Source organism: Eptesicus fuscus, chromosome 4, assembly GCF_027574615.1.
Source record: "Eptesicus fuscus isolate TK198812 chromosome 4, DD_ASM_mEF_20220401, whole genome shotgun sequence".
NCBI lineage: Eukaryota > Metazoa > Chordata > Mammalia > Chiroptera > Vespertilionidae > Eptesicus > Eptesicus fuscus.
In genome coordinates, this window is record NC_072476.1 from 44233253 (window position 1) to 44259160 (window position 25908).

The 25908-nt window shown below is 45.0% G+C and overlaps 1 protein-coding gene and 1 long non-coding RNA gene across 2 annotated transcripts in view; both read left to right on the plus strand.

Annotated features, from left to right (window-relative positions):
- The first annotated feature begins 5698 nt into the window (after window positions 1-5698).
- On the plus strand, window positions 5699-7416 carry LOC114232608 (uncharacterized). The gene is made up of 3 exons (XR_003618693.2): window positions 5699-5882; window positions 6706-6824; window positions 7046-7416. It is a non-coding gene; the product is annotated as an uncharacterized LOC114232608 (long non-coding RNA).
- A 1676-nt stretch (window positions 7417-9092) lies between these two features.
- SEMA6A (semaphorin 6A) overlaps window positions 9093-25908 on the plus strand; it is a 124781-nt gene continuing 107965 nt past the window's right edge. The window contains exon 1 of the mRNA XM_054714974.1: window positions 9093-9699. The gene's annotated coding sequence lies outside the window, so the exon portion shown is untranslated. The remainder of the gene's footprint in view (window positions 9700-25908) is intronic.

The following is a 25908-nucleotide window of genomic DNA, read 5'->3' on the forward strand; positions in this document are numbered from 1 at the left end:
CAATTAAGGTTAAATGAGGAAAGACCAGTTACGACAAAGCTATTGGGAGACTCCAGATGAAAATAACGGTTGGTGGCTTGGACCAATGTGATAGTGGTGGAAATGAGAAGTAGTCAGATTCTGAATATATTCTGAAGGTAGGGCCAATAGGATTTGCTGATGAATTGGCTGTGACAAATGGTAAAACAAGTGGAGTCAAGGATGACTCTAAATTGTTCGGCCAGAGCAGCATGACATTGTTATGTGATCAAAAGACACAATGTTGACAAGTAAAATGCCACTGCATCTGAGTCACCATAGTCCAATAACACATTGACAGAACATTAGAGCATAAGGCTCATTCTCACTCCACCATGAGTGAATCCATACTGCCATACAATATTCTTATTACAGTTTCTTTGGCATATTTTGTAAGAAAACTAGCTAAACCATTTACAGGAAGGAAGGAGGGAAGGAAGGAAGGAAGGAAGGAAGGAAAAGGAAGGAAGGAAGGAAGGAAGAGGGAGAGAGGGAGGGAGGGAGGAAGAGAAAAAGAAAGAAAGATAGATTAAGAAATTAAGCAAAAAGGGAAAACTCCCTAAGACAAGGGATCTAGCAAAACAATGTCAATGCTGGGTTGCAGTAAGTAAAAAAATCCATACTTGAGATCTTGTTCAGAGGGTAGAGAAGGATACAGTGATGGTGAGAAGGAGGTGATGGTTAGGGACTTTCAAAAGTTGCTTAAACAAGAAAAGATTTTAGAAGACTCTTTGAAGAAAGGAAATGACTCAACTGCTTTGAGGTATGGAAAGAAAAGGAGAGAACTATGAGGAAATCAATGTGTGTTTTTATGAGTCCTAATAATATAGTTCATGATACAATTTTTCTTAAGAAAACAGATGTGTAGATTTTCAGTTCAAATGTAAAAATGTAACATTCTAGTTTATATTAACAAGTACCTGGTTATAAATAAAGGTGTATTTAAAAGGTTTCACAAAGAAACTGGCATCAATTGTTCCACTTGTCTTAAATTTCGGTGAAGTACAAATTAAGCACTAGTAACTACTGAATCATGTGAAACTTTTGGGACATACCAAAGAATATGTTATTTATTTTTAAATGTGATATTTAAGCTCATTGCAACCTAAAATCTGAAAACATTCTTAAATATAGGTACTTATGTGTCAACAGTGTTTTATAGTGCTATTAACTAGAGCAGGGGTCCTCAAACTTTTTAAACAGGGGGCCAGTTCACTGTCCCTCAGACCGTTGGAGGGCCGGACTATAGTTTTAAAAAAAACTATGAACAAATTCCTATGCACACTGCACATATCTTATTTTGAAGTAAAAAAACAAAAACACCCACATGTGGCCTGCAGGCCGTAGTTTGAGGATGCCTGAACTAGAGACTTGCCCCAGCACAAAATCCAAAGTCAGGTTAAGACACCAGGAAATCATCTTATCCTATATAATAAAGGGGTAATATGCAAATTGACCATCACTCTAACACCGAAGATGGCCGCCCCCATGTGGTCAAAGATGGCTGCCCCATGTGGACACAAGATGTCCACCACAAGATGGCCAGCAGGGGAGGGCAGTTGGGGGTGACCAGGCCGGCAGGGGAGGGCAGTTAGGGGTGATCAGGCCAGCAGGGGAGTGGTTAGGGGGTGATCAGGCTGGTAGGCAGAAGCGATTAGGGGCAATCAGGCAGGCAGGCAGGCAGGCAAGCGAATGGTTGGGAGCCAGCAGTCCTGGATTGTGAGAGGGATCCCAGATTGGAGAGGGTGCAGGCTGGGCTGAGGGACACCCCCCTGCCCCTTCCTCCCCGTGCATGAATTTCGTGCACTGGGCCTCTAGTATTTTATAGTTGTTTGTAGTTTAGAGGATAATTTTATATTCAACAATATTATTTTTTATACTTCATTTTAAAACCTGCTTTATAACTTTCCAAGCATATCTTTTTTAAAAAAATACTTTTATTGTCCACAATTATCCAGCCAAAATTTAGATGGTTAAAGCTACTGTTCTTTTAAAACTTCAGTGTTAAAGCAAACAAAATACCCTTAATTGTCTCTTTCTTTGGTTATAAAATTACTCTTAAATACATATTCAGCATAAACAGCAAGGAAAAAGTCTTTCAGTTGATATCAATACAGTGCTTTCTTACATAGTCTAAAAATTGGATTTGGAAAGAACTGAAATTTCATATGAACTGAAGTTTTATATTTTAGCATGGCCAGAACAATTCGCTGTACCAGGAGGCCTTCTACCACCTGGGAGAAGAGCCTTTAAAAACAGCTCTCAAAAAATAAGTATATTTTACTTTTCATCATTCCTTTGGCTAAATAACAAATTCCAAAGTGGTGTTTAATCATCTGGCTTATCTGGTTATGAAAAGTATAAAGTACATTTAGGTAACTGCATTTTAAAAACAATTTCATATCCAAGTAGACACTTCTAAATCTAAATGTTAGCAGGAAGGGCAATTAAAAGCAGTCATGTTGGAAGAGAAATGAAAATAAGGTCAGAGACAGCTTTTGCTCTTATTACATAACTGAAGTCTTCAATTAAATGTAAAGAGCTTTTGTGGGGGGAGGGGTGGAGTTCTGGTTTACTTAGCATTTATTGTTCATTCATTACCTTATTTCTAATCGAGCATTCTCTTCATTTCCCAAACAATAATTTGATATCAGAAGGGGCTGGAGCCCAAGCGGCACTGTGGCACAGAGCAGTGATTGTTCCACACGGAGAGAGCACCCGTGAAGCTATTCATGGAGGGCAGACAGTAAATCACTGTTCGCACACTCCAGCTCACTGGGAGAGTGGTCCTGGGAGATGCTCCTGATTGTTCCCAGTGGATTCAAATTGCACTTTTATCTCCTTCCACTGGCCTTTTGGAGTTATATTATATTCTTACTGCAGCTTATTTTCCAGCATCCTGTTTTGTAATTGTGGTATTTACTCATCACTTGCATCCATAAATCCTCATTTCCTTATTCAATAAGCAAATTAGACACCACGCATGGGAAGTCCTATGTTGGGGGAAAGCCTAGGTTTTGTTCATCTTTCAAACTGGAATCTCAAAATAACGGTCCAGGGTATTCTTTCTTTCTTTTTATAAATGGTCCTATTGCATCCAAAGATCTTTTTTTTTCCTTCTTCTACTTGAAAAAGCACTTTTCCTTGAAAAAGAACTCACTGCTTTCACTAACTCATCCCCTCTTTTATCTACCAAGCTCTTTCTCTCTGCTAGGTATTGCAAGTACAAGAGAAACAAAAGAGATGTATTCCCGCAACTCAAGGAGATTCAGATCTAATAGGAAAGAGAAGCTTTCTACAAATAGCTGCACTGAAAATTAACTCGAGCTATGACATATGGACTGATTTGGCAGGGTACTTTGAGAACACATATGGAGGGGGTCTGACATATCCTGGAATACAAGGAAGTTTTTCTTGAGGAGGGGACATTTAGGCTGAAATTTAAAGGATGAGTAGGCATTAGCTAGGGAGAGAGGTGATAGTGTCCCAGGCAGAAGCATGAGGGCAGGCCTGTAATTAGAAAGCAGCGTGGAACTTCCCAGATCTGCGATGCTGCAGAGGGAAGATAGTGCTGGGAGCATGGCAGAGAGATGAGAGCAGAGAGATGGGCAAGAACCAAACGGTGCAGCGCCTTGAAGGGTTGGGGATGCAAGCAGGCAGGCGATGTGATCAGATACACATCTTGCAAAGGTCACTTTAGCTACAATTTGGAGAATGAATTGGAGGGCAAGAGTAAAGAGAACATTATTTACGTTTAATTTAGGGGAAAAAAACCACCAAACACATTGCTCTATTGGTTCTAAGTACAGATGGTGCATGTAAAAGTCTAGAAAATGAATTACCAGGATGCACAGAAAACTCATGATCGTGTTACCTGTGAAGAAGTGGATGGAAATGGGAAAGATGGTGTTGATTATAAGTTAAGCTTTATACATCACATTTTACCGCTTGGAATCAAGGCCGGAAACAAATATGACAAAATATTAACAGTTGCTAATTCTGGGGGGAGGGTGAAAATTGAGTTGTTATGTTGTTCTTTGGAAATGTCTCAATCTTTCCATTTCCTCAAAAGACAAGTTAAAAATGGAGAGAGGTAGGAGGCAAACCAGGAGAGTGATGTGTTGGAGAAGTCAAAAGCGAAGAGTATTTCACAGAGGAAGGAATGGTCATGATCATCTTTGCAGTGAATGCAAACAAAATAAGAACTTGAAAACATCCGCTAGATTTACTGTCCTGGATGTCATTGAAGACCTTAACAAAAGACTTGTTAATGGAGCAGGGAACAGAAGCCCGACAGGAACGAGGAAATGGGAGAGGAGGAAGCGGCAATGGTGATTGTCAACAACCTGTGAGGCTATTTGGCGGAGAAGGGAGGAGCAAAGGGGTAGCTTGAAAGCAACAGAAGATCCAAGAAGGGCTGTTTCTAAGACATGAGAGACTGAAGCTTGTTTACTTGGGGATGGGAAGGTACTGGGGGCGGGGGGTGGGGGAGCGGGCCTTGGGGATGAGGAGACAATAGGACAGAATTTCTGAGAATGTGTAAATGAGAACAGGTGGAGGGACTGGCCTCAGATGGGTGGAGGGACACTCCCTCCACCAGCAGAGACAGGTAGGAAATGAGTACAGAAGCAAAGTTCCCCTCTGATCCGCTGGTGTGTGTGTGTTTTTTTTTCCAGGGAAGTAGGGGGCACAGAGGGTGAAACATCTGGTTGAAGGGGAGAAAGTTGAGACTGAGAGAAAAGGAAGATGATGAGGCAGTGCTGAGGGTCCAACTGAGGTCGATACCTGAGTGTAGCCCCACTGGATGTGTGCTTTGCATTGGCTTCCAGTGGTGTCAGCTGCCCATTGGAGAGCAGAGAAGGCTGATGTTTATATAATTCAGGACTGGTTTAGTCAGATGGGTGTGACCAAAAGATAGAGGAGCTGGGGAGTTGAAAGCATTCACCAAAGAGAGATTGTTGTTATGAAGCTGTGCTAGGTAGAGAGGGGAATGAAAGAAGGAGGGAGTGGAAGGATGGAGAGAGAGAGAGGCAGGACCCAGGGCTTGGAGGTCTCTGTGAAATGAGCGTGAGTGCAGAGGGGTGCCTGAGGAGCAAGCTGGGATGAGAGGAAGTGGTGATTGGAGAAGGTGATGAAAGCCTTAGTGATTTAGAAGATGCAACCCTTTCAGATAATAAGGCTAAACAGCAAGCCCTGGTGTGGGGGTGGCAGTGGGGGTAGGGGTGGAGCAGAGGTGAGTGAGGGGAAAGGACAGTGTAGATGAGGTAGAAGAGAAACAGAAGCAGAGGGTGGGTACTTCGGTGGACACTAACACTTCCATGAATGGTAAAAGGACTATAAGCCTGGCCCTAAGCCTTTGAAAAGTGGGGTAAAAATGAGGTCTGTGGATATACCACCAATGTATTTGTAGGGCAGAGCCTACAAAGGTTTGGACGTTTTTGAGAGGAGAAATGGCCTGAGAAGCAGGGACACGGACCTCACTTCCCAACACTGGGGTTAGTGGGCAAGAGGGACAATAAACAGCTCCACAGAAAAGGCTGGGGAAAGCAGTGTTCTAGAACACCGCCAGGGCTCACTGTGACAGTGGTTCTCATCCCCGCTCCACACAGAGATTCATCCAGGGAGCTTAACAAATACCCAGGCCCAGGTCCCACCCATGACTGACAATCAGAATCTGCTCTCCAGTAATTTTAACGTGCAGATGGATTTTTAATAACCACTGATTTAAGACAAGGAGGTGAAGGAGACTTTGAAGAAGGAATTGTAGATACAGAGATTTCCTGATTAGGATGGATAATGGCCTGATGTACAAACCGAACTCCCAGAGTGTCCGCCAGGAACTCATACTCACCAGGAGTTGAGTGGTTAGCACCAGCAGATCCTTATTCTCCAAGTTCACTACTCCCTTTTGTCTTAAAGCAGAGATTTTGATCAGGTGGCTAGAGGTGATCTTTAAGAGGACCCTGTGTGATTTTACCTGTCTGTGTAATCTGCCTCCATACTTTCCGGGTGATGTGAGGGAAAGCAGGTGTGGTCAAAACAGCGTTTATGACGAGGAGGTATGGGTAGGTCTCAGCACTGACACAGAGCAAGCCACACCTTTCCTCTGTGCCTCCATCTGACGCCTGTAAAACGTGGTGGTAAGATTGATGTGGAGGATGGCAAGCATGACCAGGATGCTAGTTAACTTTTACAGCGCAGTGTGTGCCGGCCCCTAGACGTGAGCTTTACATTCACCATCTCATTTAGTCCACACAGTCCCCGGGAGTGAGTGGTACATGAATCCCCATTTACAGGTGAAGCTACTGTGGCTCCAGAGAGACAAGTGACTTGCCCAAGGTCACCAACTAGTAAGTTATAGAACCACAGCTGGCCTCACTCTGCTTCATGCTACTTAACTGTAAAGCCGTCTACCTTTCCTCCTAGTCCTAACGCTGTGATACTTTCACTCCCATTGGCTTTCTTTCCCCTAACAGACAGGGTAGATTGCAGATTTCAAAATTGCAAATCCCTTTGGAGGGGCAGCAGTTTTTCTGAAAGGTTAAGGCAGGCTCCTGAAGTCATCTGAGGTGCGCCGAGGGGAGATGACATCATGGGGTTTCCTCAGCCTATTCCCCACAGGTGCTCCCCTGAGGGCTTCGGGGAGTGACACAGTAGCTGGCTTTTTTTTTTTTTTTTTTTTTCCAGCTCCTGGAGCCATCTCTCCTCTGGCAGGCGGACATGTAATCTCACCTGGTCAGGACGATGGGCACCTAATTGGGTGGTGAGACTTTAGGATCTAACAATTGCCAGGAAGATTCTGGGAGGTATTTCTTATCCTTGTAAAGTTCACTCAGATTCTTTTCTTCTTGTATTCTATTATTTTAAATTAGGTAAATTTAATCTCTCACTTCTTGGCTCAGCAAATTAAAATGCAACTATTAATGAAAATGATTTCCCTTTAAAAATATATCCTGAAACTCGATGTGGGGCATTTCCAATATACCCATAAAGCAAACAAGACAGCTTAATTGTTTGTTTCTCCAAGGGAAGAAGCTAAACTCGGAATTAATTTGGTTCAGCCTGTGAAACAATTCGGTGGCTCTGCCTAATTCTGCCAATGAAAGAACTTTTCCCAGATACAATTAGCATGTAAATCAGCGGCAGAGCGAGCAAGGGGCCCTGGCGGCGACCCGGGCAGGACAGAGGTGCCTTTAGGAGAACCGCGAGGACCGCGAGGACCCTTCGCCTCGGGCCCGCGCCAGGGGCGCAAGGAGGAGCTCAGGAATCCAGCTCGAGCTGGCCCTGCCGTCGCCAGCCAAAAGCTGCCTGTTAAATAGTGCAGTCGAGGATGGAGCCGTCCTGGCCCACCAACGCCCTGCTCCCGATCCCAACCGGACTCGAAAAGGACCTCGGAGAGCCAGCCTACACCCAGGGTGCGGGAGCGCACAGCCAAGCCCGCCGCTCCCATCCTCCTCACCCCACCCCAGCCCCCGTCCCCCTCGGCGCCAGCCCCCGGATCCCGGGGGCTGCGCGCGCACCTAGAATCGCCCTACTCAACCCCCTCCACCATCCGGAATCTGTAGCGACTTTGGTTGGGAAAGGTGGAGATAGCGGCCCCTGCTGGCAGCTCTGGAGAACAGCAGAGATTGACTTTTCCCCCTTTACCAGTTACCCACTTTTTCCAGGTGGGTTGTGGAAAGAATAATAATAATAATAATAATAATAATAATAATATTTACATATACATGGATGGTGTTGTCGCGTGTGCATTTATTCTCTGTGAGTTCTCACGAACAGGTGTCTGTACATAACTTGGGTTCCCAGCCCATTAGTGACCCTCGTCCCAACTAGGGCACAGGTACAGTTTCTAATCATTTACTGGAGGGCACTCGGCCCGAGGATGACCGCGACTCCAATCTCCCTCCCAGCGCTTTTCTCGCCCGACCCCTGGCTAGTAAATATTGCTTCCAGAACTGCGTGGCCGCCCAGGGTTACTTTCTTTAAAGGCCGTGAGTACGCCCGCGCCATCTGCGCAGCCCGCTGGGGAAACAGCGGCCAAAGCGCGCAATTGTTTGCACTGCGAGCGGGCGCGGCAGGGAGCGCGCAATGGGCCGGGTTTGGGGGAATGGGTCTGGCCGGTCCAGTTTGCACAAGTCTAAGTCAGCAAGGCTTTTTGGCGAATGAAACTTCAAACGATGGAGGAAGGCTGTGTCTACCATTCTTCGTGAAATCACATAACAATAGCGCCTTGGAAGAAGTTGAGATTTACTTCTTCCATGAAGCCACTGGGTTCTCATCGGAATTGTTTGCGTTTTATTTCTTAAGTGTATTTATTTCTAAGAACAGTCTACACACTTCTAAATTTTAAAACAAATCGTTATCAACACCATTCTTTGTACTATGACTTATTTGCTTACTTAACATGCCTTATTAACGTGCTGTATACGCGTTCACTCATAGCTGTGTTCCTATCTTCTAAGTGTATTATTAACCGCACCGGCTTCTATCTAATTCACTTGGGTGCGTAGAGCGTCCGTCACTTCTGGAATCTACCTCTTGAGACAGTAATCAGAATTAGAAAGGCTCACCGTTCACTTACCCTCATGCTTTAAAACTTTTCCATTTAAGAAAATCGATGGACAAATCCTTTCTTGTAACTCGCTCCTGCGCTACATCTATTTTTATTTATTTTTCTCATCTAGCAGGACTCAGCAATACTGTCCTGGATTTTTTTTTTCTTTTCCCAATGCTAGAGCAGATGCGAGGGTGGGGGAGGCAAGGGCTGGGCTCCGCCGGAGTCGCCCCCTCCGGGACCTCTGCCCAGAGCGCGTCGGCGGGGTCAGGACTCGCGGTGGAAGGAAAGCTTTACTGGTCAGTCGGTCCAGATCTCCACCTGCCGCCTCACCGCGTAGGTTCCCTCTCTCTGTCTCGCTCACTCGCATTCACACACAAACACCCTAGCTCTCCTTTGGGTCGGAGGAGAAGCCAGCCAAAGTAGGCGGGGTTGCAGGAGGAGAGTCCGCTGTGCGTAATCCAGTCCGGGACTTGGCTCAGCCCGGGAGCGGCGGCCTCTCCAGTGACAGAGGAGTAGTGAGCGGCAACGGGTGAGGCTGCAGCCAACTCTGCTCCCCTCGCACTCGGCTGCCCGGGCGCTCGGGACAACAGCAGCGGCGCTTTTCCCTGGGCTGACCGCCCGCAATGTCCACTTAGGAACGGCGGCAGCGGCCAGCATCGCCACACCCGCAGCACACCGCGCCCGGTCGCAGAACGGGGCTAGAGGGTGCACCCCTGCCCCAGCCCCCACCCCGCCCCCCACCCTGAAATGACTTGTTAATCGGCGCAGACACTACCGGAGGGACTCGCTGGAGTGGAATCCAAGTGGAATTTGGATTTGAAGAAGAGTTTCTTGAACATTCACTCCTCCCTTATTGTTTGTTTTTTTTTCTTTCTTTCTTTTTTCTGCTCCCCTTCTCCGCCTTTCATTGGAGATGAGCACAGAGCTTTTGCATCCCAGAAAGTAGTCGCCGCGACTGTTATCCCCAAAGAGACAAGCACACATGTAGGAATGACAAAGGCTGGCGAAGGAGAGAGCGCAGCTCGCGGCCCAGAGATCCTCTCGATAATGGATTACTAAATGGGATACACGCTGTACCAGCCCGCTCCGAGCCCTGGCCGCCTACCCGTCGATGCACCGAAAAGGTACGGCTGGGACGCCCCGGTGCGCTCCACCTCCCGGGCGGCTCGCCTCCAGCTTGCGGTCTTGGGGCCGCGGCCAGAACGCGCTGGCTGCTTTGTGGCGCTGGCGTTTTATTTTGTCTCGTATCGCTGTCTCCTGAGCATTGCCCGGCCCTGGGGGAAGCAGTCGTGAGCCCCGCCAGCCGCTCCTCTCTGCCCTGAGCCCCGGAGACCGCCGGGCTCCGTGTTGCGGGCTTCCCCACCCGCGCCGCACACAACGCCCGGTGCCGCCCGCGACCGCGACCGCGCGGCTGGCCGTCTGGCCCGGGGATGTGTGTGCGGGACCGGGCACGTCCTCACTTTGGAGCCAGCAGGGAGCAGAGATAGCCCCAGGAGGGTGGGATTCTCGGAAGCGCCCTGTCCTCGTGCGAAAGCCGGGAAGGGGGTTCTGCCCTCGAGGGCTGAAAGAGGTTGGGTGGAAGAGCGCTGTTTTCACCCATCCCCGGGTTTGGATTTTGGAGTGGGAGAATGGGTTCCGCGGAGACGGTGGGAAAGGGAAGAGACTCTTTTGTTGTCCGCGCGGGTCTGGGCTGGGCTCTGTGTGGAGCGTGTAAACTTGTAATCGCCCTGGCACCCGCGCGCCCTGCCACTTGGTGATGCCGCGGTCCCCGCGGCCGCGGGCACCAGAGGTTCCGGGCTTTGTTTGCTCGAACGAGCGCCCGGGAGTGGTCTCCTCCTGGGGTGTGCGGCGCTCCCGCCCTGGGCCCCATCCCTCGCCGCAGCTCCTGGGCAGTGAGGACAGCATCTGTCGGGGCTGCGTCGTCCCTCTCCAGACAGAGCCTGCCACTCCGGGGCGGGTGCCCGCCGCGCCCTCCTCCAGGATCTCTGGAAAGGAGGTTCCCGGGAGGTGGAAGGGTGGGAAGATCTGGCAAGAGATGGCCAGAGCTGCTACCCAAACAAGGGCTCTGCCCCTGCCCCAGGTTCCGGGTCTCCGAACTACGTTCTAGAGCTCTGCCTCGCAGGCAGCGGCGCTCGGGAGCAGCCCGGCTCTGCCCACCCACCCTGCATGGCCTTGCTGGGGTGGAAGTGCCTGTTCTCCCGGCTCCCCCGTTTCTTCTCAGCTCTGCGGTGGTACACAGTGCAAAGCAGGGTCCTGACGTCCGCTCCCTCTCCCCTGGACGCGAGCGGCACTGGGGGAGCCAGGGAGCGTGTGGGTGTCGGGAAAGGAAACCGGACTCCGCTGCCTTTCCCGCTCCCTCTCCGCCCCCTCGCCCAGCGACTCCTCCTTCTTTTCCAGCACGGGTCACTCCACCAGGCGCTTCTGGAAAGTTTCTCTGAAAGCCGCGGGCGGCGGGCATGACCGGACTGGGGGCTCAGCTTGTGCAGCCTGCGAGAAACTGACCCCCAAGGGAAGCCGGTGGACGGCCCAGGGTGCAGCTAGGAGCTGGGTGCGGGCTTCTTCCGACAGTGGCGCCCCCACTCCCCACCCTCCACCTCGGCCAGCGGCCCCTCGGGGTCGCAGCGCTGCACTTGCTGTACCAGTCTCAAGCAATGGAAGGAGGGGAAGTTCAGGGTCAGGGCTCGGGATGCTGATGCGGCCACTGCGGCCATCGGCCGGCGCGGGGGTGCGTGTGGGCATTCCGCCGGGGCTGGCTGTCTTGCAGGTACCAGTTCCAAGAGCAGCATCCCAGCCTCCTGCGCGCGCGCGTTCGGTTTTCCCGTCCGCGGGAGTCTAGGGAGGAACGGAGCAGGTAGCCGGGTGTGCGTGGAGCCAGGTTGGAACCTCTGACCTCACAGCCAAAGCCAGCACTCGCAGGGACGGCGACGGTCGCCGGCCTGTGTTGCAGTGGGCAGCCCTTCCAGCCCTTCGCCGTCCGTCCGTCCGTCCTTGGGAGGAAGGTGGTTGCGTTGGGGAGGCCGTGGCCCGACTCGGCCAGGGTGGGAACGCGCTCTGCTTATGCTGGATGGAAATCAAACTGCTACTGAACGGGATCCGTGAAAGGTTTAAAAACACAGACGCGCACGACACACACTTTCTCACACTTGTTCGCACAACTTTTTTTTTTTGCCTCAACTCGGAAAAGATCTTTAACCCAGTTGCAGTGTCCTGGCAGTAGGTCTCAGGAAAGCTATTGAATGCCCCCCGGAGCTGGTTTTTAAAGTCTTTTCCGAGTAGAAAGGTCGAGCGCCTTTGCTTGCCTTTCTCTAATCCTGTTAATGGTCAGCTTTCCTTCCAACACATTTCTTATCTTTGGCGTTAAGTCCACGGGTTGCCACTGATGGCAGAGGGGGGGAGACTGTTGGTTTGGGATGCATGACTCCTCTATTTAGTTGTGGGTTTTTGTTTTTTTTAATTTATTCTTTCCCAAAAGTAAAGATGCCTGTGCTCAATTCTGAATGAAAATATCTTACTTTTTAACACCTTATCCAACTGGCTAGCAAGGTGGTAAAAAAAATTTGTTTTTTTTCAGACCCTGTTTAGTCTGCATGGAGCAGTTTTATGATTTACAGTAAGCTTTGATTAAACCACTCCAGGCACCGAAGTTAATTATTAACCTAACCTTAAATACAGTGGCAGAACCGTGTCTCCACCTATTAACCTAAACTATCTGTTAAAAAAATAATTGCACTGACTATTTGAATTTGGTTTACCCGTGCTTGTTTATATGGTAACTTTAATTCAAATCTTGAGTAACCTCCACTCTCAATTAATATTCTGGTTTTAGGACATTCTTGAATGAGGCACCTTGCAAACCAACCTGAAAGCAAAAAGGAAGGAAATCCGATATAAAACTTCATTTTTGTGTTAATGTCCTTTTCCAACTTGATATAAAGAAGCATTCTAGTTCATGTTTCTTATTTACGATGTTTGTGTTCATGTTTCTTATTTCTGACAGTCTTCCCAAAGTGTTATGTTTTGCTGTTACCACCAGGTAGAGATGGGCCAACGTTATCAATAATGCATGTAATCCACCTGACATGTTCAGCAGACACCTAAAATCTTTATCTCAGGAGCCACCTGCAGAATATACTTATTGGCTAGAACATCTAAGTTTAAAGAGGTTAAAAATTCATAAGAATCAGTGTATAAACTTAACTAAATGTCTAATGAATCAATGAAATAGTCACACATGGTTCACATTTCTCTACTGACAGTGGACCTGTTTGGTTTTTTTTCCTAGTGAAAAAAAATCCATGCCTTCAAGCATGTGGTTATTATAAAGTAGCAATAAGCGCAACTCTTTATTTACACTCACAGAGACACAAACTTACACCCCTCAAGTTCTTTCCAAGTCTAGTGAATGCTTTTCTCATTAAAAAAATATAACATTTGCATTCTGAGTAGGCAGATAACATTGCCAAGTGTGTTGAATGAGAAGAATAACAAGAATTAGGGAGACGTATCTTCATGCAATAAAAATAAGACACCCAAATTAAGAACTTTTATTAAATTCAAAATAAATACTCATGCTTTAAAAGTAAATAGGTAATTGCACTCCCATATAAAATGGAAGGGAAAAATACTGTTTTGAACAAGGAAGTAAGTCAGATACTTTCCTATGTGTGCATAGTGGGTTCAGCTCTTTTCCAAGCAGAACAAAAGAATGATTATGGGAGGAAAACTTTTTTTTTTACAATTACACAGCCAAGAGCTAATATATTCTCCCATCTTTTGTTTGTTTGTTTGTTTGCAGAAAGGAATCACAGGACAAGCCAAGGTAATTGCAAATACTTTAATTAGCACTGTAAAGCCTGGGAAAGCCTGTAGCTATCACTGCGCTCCCCCACGCCCCATGTGAGGTTTAGACAATTGTCCAACTCCCAGAGTGGGTGTTCCCTGGGTGTTCACACTTCCAGGGGGAGGTGCAGCCTGGAAGCATCCTGCTGTGCCCCCCACCTCCCAACATCAATCCATCTCTCTGTGCCTTTGGAGCCAAGTTGTCCCTGATATTTCTATTCCAGGGTGAAGGCTTTTCTCATCTGCTTTAAATGTGCTGCAAGAGCAACTGAGCTATTCTCTGCTGGCAACCACAGGGTTGCCTCTTGGGGATATGGTAAGGTAGGGAAGGGAGGGAGGCATTTAATCCCTTTGAAATGGGCAAATAAGATATCATACCACACAAACCTCAAGGGGAGAAGGGAGCTCGGGATACTTCTCAGCATGGGACTATTACAGTATAGGATATACTAGTACACTAGAGTATCTTGCTTTGTGAAGCAGATGACTTACTGTAAAACTTTTTTTATTAGAATTATTCTAATTACACTAATGGAGAGTGTCACATAAAACTATCAAAACTCTGATGTTTCCCAAATAAACTGTATCTTTCAAGTAGTCAACATTCAAAACACCTAATTTTGGATCTTTCTCCCCCAAATATGCTTTTCTTAAAATCTTCTCCGTCTCGGTAAATGGCATGTTCCATCCTTTGAGTTGCTCAAGCCTAATATCTGTGACTCTTTCTCTGTCCACACCCTTTCCAGCTGCAATGCTGTTGGCATTCGGACTTCCTCCAGGCCTGCCACTTCTGGGGCCCACACACAGGCTAAGTGCCCTGAGCGCCCCTGCTGGGTTATTGTGCCTGCCTCCCAGCCAGTCTTCCTGTTTTGCTCTGGGCCCCCTACAGTCTTTTCTCCATGCCATCCCCAAAGCAAAAAATCAGATCACTTCTGCTCAGCTTTCCCACTTCATTCCAGTGAAAGCCAAAGTCCTTCCTGTGGCCTTTGTGGCCCCACACGATCTGCACGTGGGCCCCCACCTCGCTGACCTCCACTCCTTGGGGTTACTTCCATGTGCCAGTTGTGCTCTCCGTGGTCCTTTGCAGGCTCTTTGCACTTGCTCTTGTATGGCTTGGGAAGGGTCTTGCCCTGGATGTCTTCATGATTGTTCCTCACATTCCTTAGGTCTCTGCTCAAATGTCACTTTCTCAGTGAAACCTTCTCTGATCACCTTATTTACTTCACCTTTCTCCCCTCAACACTTCCACCCGCCCTGGCCTGCCTCATTTTTTTCCCTTAGCACTTTTCACAGTCCAATACACTATATGTTGTCCTAGTTTATTTTGCCCTCCACTAGAACATAATGCCATAGGATAGACATGTTTATGTTTTATTCACTACCGTACCTCCAGCACCTAAACCTGTGCCTGGTACATCCTAGGCCCTCTAGGACAAGTACTTGTTGAATAAATGAATGAATGAATTAATGGTGACTCTTTTTGCAAACAACTAGTCTTTATCTCTTTTGTCGGCTCATTTTCTTTTTCTTTATATATATATATATATATTTCTTTATTTCAGAGAGGGAGAAAGAGATAGAAACATCAATTATGAGAGAGAATCATTGATTGGCTGCCTCCTGCACACCCCACACTCGGGATAGAGCTGGCAATCCAGACATATGGCCTGACCGAGAATCGAACCGTGACCTCCTGGTTCATAGGTCGATGCTCAACCACTGAGCCATGCCAGCCAGGCAATGTCTGCTCGTTTTTCTATACCATGTTTCCATCAAATGAGCTATCTCTCTGCCTGCATGAGTGTGTGTGTGTGTGTGTGTGTGTGTGTGTGTGTGTGTGTGTGTAACAATGTCTTCCATGTACATAGGTGCTATGTCTCATGCACCATTAGTAGAACATTCACTGTGGGTTGTTTTCCCAGTCTTGGTGATGGATTGGAGCCTGCTCATTCCCACACTCTCACCCAGTCCCCTTCTGTGGCCAAGAACACACATCTGTGGGACACCTGGTTGAAGCTGGAGGGAATCTGAGTTAGGCAAAATCATCTTGCCAAGAAACTGAGCTAAGAAGACAGCCAACACTTATGGGGATTGAGCTTTTGACCTTGGCCTCATTTGTTCTGCATTCTAACCGTTGGCCAGAGAACCTTCTTGCTTTTTTGGAGTTTACTAACTGTAGTTTTCAAAATTGAACTTCCCACCAGGAGAAAATAATATGCTTGTTAATCCACATTTCTGTCTTGTACAAGTATAGCAGTAACTTGTTGAAGGTCCTATACTTGAAGTCAAAAGACCTGGGCTCCAGACTTTAACTATCTTAACCTTTCTGATCTGCATTATTTTAAACAAAAAAATGTGAAGAGTAACCTCTGCTTCCTACCTTGTAGGACTGCTGGAAGAATAAGATGAAATCGGGAGTGTGAATGTACGTGGTAAACTATGAAATGCACTCTGGAAATTTGAAGTTTGATGCTAGCTCCTCCCTCCCCAGTCCCTAGGCCTAGCAGAGACCCTACTTCATTGTCTTCTAAATCAGAAAAGAAAGATTAGACTCTGTTGATGTCATTTTAGTGTAAACCACATTGTGAAATTAAACAATATCCTCAAATTCATTGAAAACACATAGTCTACATTCAACAGGGATAGTAGCCATATTAATCAGAACGCCAACTGCATCAAGTAAAGATTGCTTTCAATGTGACCATTAAATGGAGCGAGGTCATGGGAGGAGCACTCTGCCAGTCATTATAGACAAAGAAAGGGCATTGTTTTTACTTAGGTAAGTTCTAAACTGGTTAACATCAACGTGCCCATGAATGTGGAACAGACCTGTCAGGGTGAACTAGGAGTAGTAGAAGTTCTGATCTTGGCTGTAACACAGGCAAGTGTTTAGATTTTGTGATGTGAAGTTTATAACATGGAGGGACTGCCACAGAGAGGCAGTGCTGAGGTCATGCTTCTTAGGTGGACAGACCGCATTTGATTTGCGTCCTAGTTTTTGCCATTTACAAATAGTGTGACTTTGAGCCAGTTACTTAACTTGTCTGTCTCAGCTTCCACTTGTAAAATGCTAGTATGATGAGGTTATAGTTGTTAAGAGTGAATATGATGGTATCTGTAAATGTGTAGCACAATGCCTGGTACACTATACACATTCATTAAATATAAGGTTCTTAAAATTTTTTTAAATCCTTACCCGAGGATATGTTTTTAATGATTTTTAGAGAAAGAGGGGAGGGGAGAGAGAGAGAGAGAAAACATCGTTTGGCTGCCTCCCTTATGCAGTGCATCTAGCTATGTGCCCTGATCAGGAATCAAACCTGCAACCCTTCAGTGTACCAGACAATGCTCCATCCCACTGAGCTACCCAGCCAGGGAAGGTGTTTTTATTTGGGTGACAGTAGTCATGGAGAGTGCCCAGATGGGGAGAGTACAGAAGGAAATGGCCACAAATCTGTAGCATAAAGAGATGATGCAAAGGAAACAACCTTTGGGCTAGAGATGAACATTCACATGGTCAGCCGGCCATCGTGTCAGGGGTTTTAAGCTGAGAAACATGTGAAAGCGTCACTTGCATGGGAAGAGGAGTCATGATCCTTTTTCTAACCGTGGAAGTTGAAATATCACACCCAACATAGAAGAAGAAAAAAACAACACTATACAAACAAAACAACAGCAAATAGCACAGGGCCTCACACCAAATAAGACCCAAAGGAGAGTTGTTTTAAAGAAATGACATCCTTCATTTACTAACATTTTAAGGATAAAACACACAATCTGAACCCACCAAAGAATCTGAAAGCGCCCACATTTGGCATCTGAGAGTAGCCGGCAATGACTGTTCAGTGATAAGTTGAATGGACCCCAAGCGCCATACCTGTGATAGGAGACACTGGCTGCCGAATGACTCCTCGGAGGCTGTCACCAACTTCTGCAAGAGGGTCTGCGAGCTGGCCATACACTTGCTGGGTCACTCTTCCCTGGGCAGACCTGCACTCCATTTGGGAGAGCATGAATCTTTCTCCCCTCAGAAGCAAAACATCACCTTCCCCACCAAATGTAGGAGATCGTTAGCTGACCCCAATAGAGACCGCATTTACTCTGATCACTATACTGCCATGAAATTTGATTCAAATGATAGCCATGCAAATTCTTATCAGTGAGGAGAATCTGACTTCTGAAAGGCACAGCAGAAGGTGCAGTAAATGGGCATCATCACCACATTCCCTGAAGGACTCCTGCTGCACCAGGAGGAATAGGAATCTCTCCTGGCTTAGACTTAGTTCTTTTCTCTAAGAGACTAATTTGTTTTTCTCTTAAATTTTGTAAGTAGAAAGATAATATAAAGAGAGAGAGAGAGAAATAAATCAGCAATTAACATGCCTCAAAGACTGAAGGGCCAGGTCTTCTGAGCAGTGAGTGAGATGACTTGCTTTGAAAGTATTGTTAGTATTCGGTATTTCCACACACAGCCCACAGACCTGAGGCTTTCATTTACTGTGACTCAGCGCTTCTGTGGTTTCCCACTAACCTATAATTGCCATTTGTAGAAAATTTAATTCAAAGAATCCCCGCCAATTTAAAAATTTAGCAGGAGATGCTATTTACCTCTCTCTTAGCCTTTCTACCCTCCCACGTGTTTAAGACCAAGCCTTTGGCCATGATTAGATTTGAAGCATTTATAGCACGAGCTGGCACTGAACACAATGAAAACACACCATTGGAAAATAACCATTTTGGGGACTGAGAAGAAATACTACATTAGTTATGGTTTAATGTTATATGAGACTTTTACAGACGAGCTTTCTGTGATGGATCCACTCTCCTTTCCTTTTTCTTATTCCTGACCCTTTTTAAAGGAGAGTATTCAATCTTTTCATTAATATTGCAGTGACTCCAGCTGTCCTTGAATGAGGAAACTGAGAGAATACTGATTGAGCTGGTGAGTGGGAATGTTCCTTTCCCGAAAATGGAATGCTTTATGAAAAACTGCATTCCACAAAAAACATTCCAACAATCCACCAACTGTGTCTCCTCCTTTTTACCCCGAGAACCACGTGACTTCATTCACTTATTTTGGTGTTTGTATGCATTAGTTCCTAGGCTTCAAATACCCAGGTGGAAAGCTGGTAGATTAAGCCTTTAGTTATTCTAAAAATGAGAGCATTAGAGTTACTAAGAACATGCTCATGTCAGCATTGTGAGCAATCCATGGAAACCGAATAGTTTACAGCATCCTAAACTGGAGTATCCGTAGCCGAATGGCAGTTGGGTGGATTTTTATAAGAATATTTGTTAATGGTTTTTGAGATGGATTCTGTGCTAATTTTTCTTGCTTCATGAATGATGGCCCCAGCTAGACGCTGTCGCTGGGATCTTCATCTATTAATCATGGAGGCTGCTTTCTTATTCGGTTGCCATAGTTTCAGTGCCTCCGATAGTGTTGGGGTGTCTTGGGGAAGGTTTGAGATATACTAGGGCTTGCAAGACTGGCAGTTATGTTGGCAGTTGCGGTGCTCTTGAAAGAACTGAAAACCACTTCTCTTCTAATTCAGTGCTGGATTCAAAGAGGCAACTTCTGAGAGCGTCTCTCTGGACCTTGTTATGTGCACAGCCAGCTGATATTTACTCCAGGATTTGCCTCTTGCTCAGTGCTGCTGGTAAAAAATTACAGTCCAGGGGCTGATGTCACTTTCATCTTTCGACGAGAAAGCACAAGGGTGTGAACTCTTCATTAGGACTATTTATAAATATGGAGGTAAATGAGGGCATTCATGACTTTGCTCAACATTTCAGCTTCATAAATTGGTGTTGGCTCTGCAGATTGCTAAATAAATAAAATGACCTCAGGAGTGTTGTATCCCCTGCCTGGGTATGGCAGTGCAAACATTTAGTGCTTTCCTTCAGGTTTCACCTTTATTTTTTTAGGTTTGACACACATTACTGAGGAGCTAGAGACCATTTGGCTGTATTTGCAACAATGGCCCATAGGTCTGCTGCTTTGTCAAATCTTGAGTATAGGAGCTTTTTTTTTCCTTTCTGTAATTGTAATATTTTGCTATTTTGTGTTTAGGTTTGTGACTTAAGGGTTGATTAGGAAAAGCTCTCCAATTGTGCATATATTGCATGACTGAGTCAAGAAAAGATTTGGAGAAGTAAATTGTTGCAAGAGGAAGACCCACATACTAGCTGGATTTATGTGCTTCATGTGTGATGTGGAACGCAGCCTTCCTTTGTTAGGTAAATTTGGCCTGTATAACACATACTGCTGGGGCACTTCTTAATGTTTTCTTCCCCATTCCTCAAGTGGACTTTCAAGGACTCCTCCTACCAGTCTAAGCTGAGCCATTAAATTCCTCATAGACTAAAACGTAAAATAAAACAATCTCACACTTGATGCAAATGGCACTGAATTGAGGACATGCAAAGCATCAGATGAAAATCCAGGCAGGTTCAGAAGAAGAAAACCTTTCATTCATTACAAATGGGCCTCATCTAGAAAAATAGTCACTTTTTATTTTATTTTTTGCTAGAAAATGACTAGTTTTCATTTCAGGGTGAGCTTCAAAGCAACTGGTTCAAATTTCCCCATATCCAGCCTGTCACATTTTTTGTGTGTGTGTCAGATCAACAAGCATGTTTAATGCACGTGCCTATTATATTGACCCCCTCCCTTACCCAACCACACTAAATGATTGATTTTAGAGGCCAATAACTTGAAGTAAATTAAAAGGATAACATGCCCTTAATTGCTACTGGCTTCACCAGGCTTCTGGGCACGGGAATTCCTTGTGGAGAAACACTTTTAAGTGTCACAGCAGTTTTTGATCATGTGGTCTGGCTTACCCATAGGCTGCAATTATCCCCCAGCCCTTCTCCAGGTCCCCCTCAAATATCTCCATGAAGCAAAACAAGCATGCATTTTTAAATTCAGCATTATGGACCCCCAATTGTTTGACAGGGAAAGAAAATATGTCCTGCACATTTTACAGTATTCTCGTAAGTTAGTTGTTTTAAGGGCAAGGGGGCGGGGTGGAGGGGGAGAGAACAGTGGGACTAATATTTCCGATCAGAAGCTTTTGGTGTGAGAAGAAGAGCTTGTGTGAATTCAGTTTGCTGTCCTCTCTACAGTCACAGATTGGCATTATTCTTGGGTGTCAGGTCAGGCAAGATACTACACATAGAGCCTTAAGAAAAGCAAGCAGTACTTTTGTGTGGATGTCGGTTCAATACAGTGTGGACTTTAATTAACCTTAATTAATGATTTCTGATTACAGATTTTCTCTTGTGCCTCCAAGGCACAAAATGTATTTTGGTGGAACATTTCCAATGGCAGTGACTTGAACATGCTTCCATTTTCTTGCCATGCACACCGCACTAGGTTCTTAGTGTATGAAGAATGACTTGCTGCATCCTTCCCTGAGTGGTAAAATGCATTGTCCCCCCCAGTGGTCATACAGATGCAGAGTATGTTGGAATGGCAGTTGAACCATTTTTAATTTTAAAGTAATTTACTTACAAAATAGGGGACATTTACTGGCTTCTACCTGGATTTAAGGCCATTCCTCCCAAAGACTGGATGGGACTTTGAGTGGTGCCTCAGTTCCTTCAAATGAACGCTGCCATACGCTGGGGATGGTAGAACATGTGGTATTTATTGCCTTTGCCCAAAAGTATTTATCAAGTGTGACAAGTACAGACCAGGGGCTATGGTAGGCCCTGGAGGAAAACAGGTCTCACATCTTGTTGAAAATGCTTTTGTCCTGTGTCATGAGTTTTAGAACAGTATCAATAAGATGAATTATATTGTTAGGGAACTATTTACATTCAACTTTTAACTAGAGGCTCTAATGAAAGTTAGATATAATAAATTAAGTCCAACTTAAGAACTGAGTTTCCGTGACTAATCATTTTGTAGCTTATATGATGAAACTAATAGCATATAACTCATCTAGTGTAGTAGAGTGTGTGCTTATTATCATTGCTTTGCTTTTACAATTAAGCTTACCGATCTATAAGCATCTTAAGGAGAAAGTGCCTAAATTAAATTGATCTGTAATGTTTGCTGTACTGTGTTCTAGGGTAGTGATTATGTAAAATAATTTCTAAGATGGTTGTCCCAGTGCATGCAGTATGGTTTTACTTTTTTTTTTTTTTTAATATATCTTTATTGATTTCAGAGAGGAAGGGAGAAGGAGAGAGAGAAACATCAATGATGAGAGAGAATCATTGATTGGCTACCTCCTGCACAACCCCTACAGGGGATTGAGGCTACAACCCTGGCATGTGCCCTTGACCAGAATTGAACCTGGGACTCTTCAGTCCACAGGCCGATGCTCTATCCACTGAGCCAAACTGGCTAGGGCTGGTTTTACTTTTTTAATAAAGTCAACCCAGCATCATGATCCCATGTTTGCCCAGCCAGGAGAAGAGGCTACTGGTGTTAAAAGTAGAAAGAACCGAGTAGTCTCTTATGCAGCCAAGAGAAAAGGTAACAAACATCTTTTGGATTTGTTTTTCTTTTAAAGGGATGTTCGGGAGTACAGGAAACAGTTTTCTATTAAAAAGTCAACTTTTATCTACAAGGTGTTTCCTCTCATTTGTGATGAGAGGAAGTTCAACATGTCAAATATGTTGATTAATTAATTCTCATGGGATATCTTGGAGGGTGGAGCTTTCGTTTTTATATTTTGTCATGTCCCGAACAGAAGACCTGTTAATATCGCCCAAACACATCCATTCCCAAGAATGAAAGGACAACAAAATTGCCTGTGTAGATCCTACAACATGCAGGTGTGTGAGAGAAGGCCTCGCAACACTGGGAATAGCTTGACATTCTCACATTGTTATTGAAATGCAAATTCTGAGCAGAACTTGAAAAGGTTTTAAATGTAGGGCAGGGCAGTATCTTTTCTTGTTGTCAACTATATCTAGTCTTAACTCCCGGGCTTGTTCTAGTAAAAGTAATCATAACTCATTTGCATATTTCATTGTTTTCCAGTGCCTGTGTTTACAGTGCAGACACACCTTCCTGGGTGGCACCTCCCAAGGAGAGGATAGGCTGCTTCCATAGTGAGGTGCCAGCACAGGGCTGTTCACCTGGAAGGAGTCTTGCTGAGCCCCACATCAGACTTAGAAATCAGGCTTACTTACAGGTGATGATCAACATCACCAGTATTTATAGTGTTATTATTAATAATAAAGACCTCATTTCCAAAGTGTTTATAGTTTTCAAAGTGACTCTATAAACATTGCCTCATTTAATATCATTACATCCTGGGTTAGGCAAGGCAGGTATTATTTTACCCAATTTAAAGATGAGATAACTGAGGTTCAGAGAGGTCAAATAATTTGCCTAGGAGAACACCTGGTAAGGGAAGGGCTTGGGACAAAGCTCCCAACCTTCTGACTCTTGAGTTCTGTGCTCCTCCATGTTATTTCACTGTTCACTCAATACTTAAAAACCATTACAGCCTTCCAACCATAAATGTTCTTACGTTATGCCTATTATGCAGATTGAATACTGCTACGGAACAAAAGTAGCTTTCCAAGGACTTACCTGCGGCTTCTGCGCAGCTGGGACCTGACTTCTGCTTCTCAGTGGAAAGCCATTTCTGAACATTGTCTCCGGAGGCTCTTAGGGTCTTGAGCCTGTCATCTGAAAGGAGATCAATTGAAAAATGGAGGCTGTTTTTATTTGGGATTCTAGTCCTGTTTTATAGTAGGGATAAAAATAAACAGTAACATGAGGATGGAAACTTTGGCCGAGGTGCAGGGTCGAACTGGAGGGACAGAAGGTTGAGCCAGATACCCTGGCAGGAGTAGCCTCCTGGGGCTTGCAACTTATGCCTATAAAACAGAAACACGTGTTTAGCAAGGAATAACGTGGTATGGCACGGCATAAGTGGATCTCCCCTCTGACTAAGTCATTTTACTCTCGGGTCCATGCTGCCAGGTCTAGTGAAGGCAGCAGCCTTCAACAGATACGTATTTGGCATCTACGTCAGACAAGTTCTAGATACTAAAGAGACAGTGATGACCCAGTTTAGAATTTATTAATTGTGTACTCACCATAGGCCTGAAATTGGGCCCAATTCTAGCGAGAAGGGTGGGTACATAAAAAATCACTGTAGTGTCAGGTCTGTTTTCCATCCCAGAAGCAGAGTGGTGAGGATGCTAAGGAGGACAGGAAGGAGCAGCTCTGTCCAGCTGGGAGCTCAGACAGGCCTTTGTGAGGGAGGAAGCATTTGAGTTGCATCTAAAGAATGAGAGAGGTTTCAGTAGGTGGGAGGCCAGGGGAGGAAGAGCAGTGGGTCTAGGAAAGGCAGGAGCAAAGGTCCAGAGGCAGGAAATGAAGGCCTTGGCCCCAGAGCAGCCAGGGGCCTCCCGGGAACTGGTAGTGTGGTGTGGAAGCCCTGAGGACAGAAAGGGGCATTGAGAGCAGCCTGCGGAGGACTCTGCCCTGTTCTACTGAGGGGACTTGGAGGTGTAGGCAGGTGATGCTTTTGATGACATCATCAAAGGTGTGTTAGAAATACAAATCTGCTAGCAGTGCAAGTAGAAAGGGGAACATATTCTGGGTGTGTTTACAAGATACAGTTGTCAAGACTTAGGGACCTTGCCCTGCCGACGTGGCTCAGTGGTTGAGTGTCGACCTATGAACCAGAAGGTCGCAGTTGGATTCCCAGTCAGGGCTTGGTCCCCAGTGTGGGACGTGTGGAAGGCAGCTGATTAATGATTCTTTCTCATTGATGTTTCTCTCTCTCTCTCTCTCTCTCTCTCTCTCTCTCTCTCTCTCTCTCTCTCTCCCTCTCTCTCTCTCCCCCCCTCACCCTTCCTCTCTGAAAATTTAAAATATATATATATATATAAAAGACTTAGGGACCAGTTGGATGTGTGAGATAAGGGAGTGGAAGGAGTAAAAAATGGTTCCAAGATGTCCCCTCTGGGGAACTAAGCAGAGAGTGGGGACATTGGCCAGGTTAAGGACCCAGGTTTACAGACAAAAATAGTTAATATATATTTTTAAATATACTTTTATTGATTTCAGAGAGGAAGGGAGAGAGAAATAGAAACATCAATGATGAGAAAGAATCATTGATCAGCTGCCTCCTACCTGCCCCCTACTGGGGTTTGACTCCATAACCAATTAGAGTTAGGGGCTAATTGGCACCTCCAAAATTTTCACTAACTAATAAAAATCAGTTTGATTCCACACCAGGAATCAAACCATGACCTTCTCAGTAGTCAATGTTCAACCACTGAGCAACACTGGCTGGGCCAAAGTAGTTAATATTTAACAGCTATGATAAACCTTATTTACATGACACATAATAGGCCCAACACCAAAGCCTTGGACCTCATCCCATTGTGCTCACACCCAGCTCTGTGAAAGGAGTGCTAAAGATTTGAAATTAAGAGTGTTTAAACTGTCACATTTGGTCTGACAGCTGGGACCACTTTCTCCAACATCAGGGAGGTTAATACCATAGCATGATGAGCAGAAGATGAGGAAGAGCAAAGCACCATAAAAACTGATTACGAAAGTGCAGAAGGAACAAGGGCGAATGATTCACTCATGAGAATCGGGGCATACGTTGAGCCACCTGTCTCCTATTTTTTTTTTTTTCATTCCGAACTATTTTACTTTATGCAAGTTTTTTAATTCTGAAATTAGATATACATGTGTTTGTCTCTCCCTGCCCCTCCCCACCCTGTGCTGGGCATATTTATGTAGGTGTTTATCTCTTAAGTTGCCTTGAGCAATCGAAATGTTACAGATGATGTCATTCACAAAACACAAATAACACCTAACTTGTGTTGTTTATTTAATAAGACAGTGTTAGCAGATAGCTAGGCCTTTTTTTTTTTTCTGCATTATGCTAACTTTGAAGAAAAAAATGTGTTTAGTAATATTTTATTCAGAAAGAAATCGATCTTCATTATACAGGTGATCGAGGTATCATAGACTTGGTTATGTTCCACCCCATAGATATTATTGATGTTGTACAGTTGCCCCAAGGAATCCTCCTGTTACTTTAATTGTTGAATATAACATTTGTACTCTAAAAAAGAATTCTAAAATAAAAAAAATGGGTATTACATATTTACCCTTCACTTTGCAGTTTTCTTTCAGAGGGTTCTAAATAAAACTTGTGACAGGAAAGTCTTATTCTATAATAAAATAAGGGTTTGTGCTACATTTTTAAAAGAGGTTGAAAACAGAAGTAAAACAAAGCAGGATTAGAAACATCAAGTATCCTCAGGGAGCTTTCACAAATTGAGAGGGTTTCTGGAAGGGAGAAAACCTTTATGATATAGTTTGCTTTGATGTCTTATTTTAAAGGCACATTAAAATTAAACATTAAGGAATTATTTGATTCCTTTATGTTGGGTTGCCATATTTAAGTTGGTGTCATAATGCTGAGAAAGTAAACTGTAGATTACTTGTTGTGATGTCAAATTATTGCACAGATGTAGTATCATTTGTTTTT